Here is a 2500-nt window from a genome sequence, read left to right on the forward strand (position 1 = left end):
CTTAAACTCCTCTGCTTGGGGCAGCAACTCCCCTCAACCCTGAGAGGTCAATCCACCTTTTCCCAGCAGAGCACCAAGGACTCTAACCCTGACCGCTTCAAACCAGCAAGAAGTTGAACCATTATCAAGTTTTGCCAGATTTGCGGCAGCCGATGACGTAAACATGCGATCAGACTGAAGACGCCCAAAAGAAGAAGACGAGTATCGTTTACGAAACCAGGTTCAGCTTCGACGACAACGAGCAGCTTCAGTTTGAGTTGGTGGGCAAAGTTCCCAACATGAGGTCACACGACCCTGCCGAAAGTGTCGCATTAACGGCTTCAGTATGAGCACAGTCTAAAGGCTCCTACCTGGACTCTGCATGTTGATGTAACAGAGGATTTTGTCTCGTCCTCTCAGCGGTGGCGGCGGCGGCTCGGCCTCGGCCCGGCCGCCTTCCTCTCGCTCCATATCGGCTCCTCGAACCTTCACCCGCTTCCCCTACGAAGACGCTTCAGAGGTGAAACGAAACGCGGCTCGCTCATAGCTCTAGTGGTCGGCTGCCTCGGACAAAAAAATAAAAACCCTGACGTCATCTGGAAGGAAGCGGGTCCTGGTCTACATCCTCTGAGCTCTGTTCTTCTGTCTCGACTGCGCTGATAGATTAAATCTGCTGGATCTCTGTTTTCACTGCACCTGCACCTCTTCACATTTTCACCTCAGCCTGCAGGAGACGTCTCTTTAATTTTTATCCGACATCAGCGACCATCCTCGCAGCTCCACATTTCAATTTGAAAAAGAAGAAAATCTAAAAAAAAAAGAGACGACGCAACTTTCTCTCCGTGTGTGTGTCTCTTTCTTTCTTTCTCTCTCTGAACACCAGCCTCAGTTCAAAGCTCAGGAGAGCAGCTTGGAGATGTGTGACATCACCGTTGCCCCTAGCCAATCCTGCAATGGTAGTGATATCACCGAGGCAACACCCCCCCCCCCCTCCTCCTCTCTCCCCTTGTCTCCTCTGCTGCATCTTTCACTGTGTGGATGGATGATGTCATCGTTTCGGCTGCCGCTCGGTCTGAGCGACTGACTCAGAGACTGATGAGTAAACGGGTGAATTAACGACTGAGGAAGATAAATTACAGCTGACTGACGGCCTGAATGAAACAATGCAGTAATCAATCATTCTCATTATCAATTAATCTCTGCATAATGTTTAATTAGTCATAAAAAAAAGATCAGTACTGACTAAAATGAACCAAGTCCTTATAATGTGGATTCTTTCTTTCCTCTTCATCTGGTCAGTGTTGCAGAGCTGATCTCAGCCTCGACAGAAGCAACGTTTCACTGCATTTGTGCATATAAAAGATTATTTTGGAAGCACCGAATCGAGTGATTAAATAAACTAGAGGCTCTGAGGGTCACGTTCAGATGTTAAAATGATATAAAAGGTTTATATGTGTTGTATGAACATGTTGGACATTAAAAAAAGAGACATATTCTGCTTTTAGTGATATTCTGTATGTAAAAATGCTGCCTGTAAGTTAAAACTCAGGATTCAACCTGCTCTGGATGAGTTTTTAATGTCATTTTTAGACTTATTTTGTTGTAATATATTAACTTTTTTTTCCTGCATAATTTTCCAACTATTTCCTCTAACATTACAATTTTTTTCTGGTATTATTCTAAATTTTTCTCGTAATTTTCTCATATTCATTAAAACTTTTTGTTGTGTAATATGTTGAATTTGTCTTTCTGGTTAAACGTCGGCTTGTTGCCATGCCCACAAACTGCCGTCCATTCCGGAATCTTGCTCGCTAAGGCGGTTGCTAAGGTGGTTACTATGGTGTTTCCACTCTCTCTATTTTCTTGTAATTCATCAACTTTTTTCCCCCGACATAATTTTCAGACTTTTTCTCCCTAACATTACAGTTATTTTTTCAGGTATTATTCTGTATTTTTCTCATTATATTAAATGTTTTTTTTCCTTAATATTTATTAAAACTGTCGCCATGACCACAAACTGCCGTCCATTCCGGAATCTTAGCGGTTGCTAAGCTGGTTGCTAAGGTGTTTCCACTCTCATATGTTCAGAGCTCTTAAAGAGACAGGAGCTAAAACGGCCCTGTTAATAGACAGAGACTGAACTGAGCGGCCTGCTTAAAGGACCAGTAGAAGATAATAAGTTTTTAACTGGAAATCATGTAAAGATATTCCAGTAGAGACACAGAATATTAATATAGAGCTGGAGATGTGAAGAATACGAGTCCCTCTTTCAGTCTCTCCTAGAGGACATTCAAAGCTTTGCACACAGTGACAGAAATTATTGTCAGGAATGTAAAATGAGAACTTTAGAGTAAAAAATAAGTTAAGTATGAACAATGGAGGCTCAGTTTCAGAAAGTTAACGGAGTATACAGCCTCGTAATTAACCTTTTAATCTGTGACTAACCTAATGACAAATCAAACTGTGTCATCATCTGAGAGGGACGAAGCATTACACTCATATTTTCCACTTTGAGCGTTTC

At 42.3% G+C, this 2500-nt stretch overlaps 1 protein-coding gene and 1 pseudogene across 1 annotated transcript in view; both read right to left on the reverse strand.

Annotated features, from left to right (window-relative positions):
• The window catches only part of LOC133979436 (uncharacterized), a 1726912-nt gene that overhangs the window by 435952 nt on the left and 1288460 nt on the right, over positions 1-2500 (reverse strand). The window lies entirely within an intron of this gene.
• The window catches only part of LOC133978648 (phosphatidylinositol 3-kinase regulatory subunit alpha-like), a 20666-nt pseudogene that overhangs the window by 6290 nt on the left and 11876 nt on the right, over positions 1-2500 (reverse strand).

The sequence above is a fragment of the Scomber scombrus genome, chromosome 4 (genome assembly GCF_963691925.1).
Source record: "Scomber scombrus chromosome 4, fScoSco1.1, whole genome shotgun sequence".
Taxonomy (NCBI): Eukaryota; Metazoa; Chordata; class Actinopteri; order Scombriformes; family Scombridae; genus Scomber; species Scomber scombrus.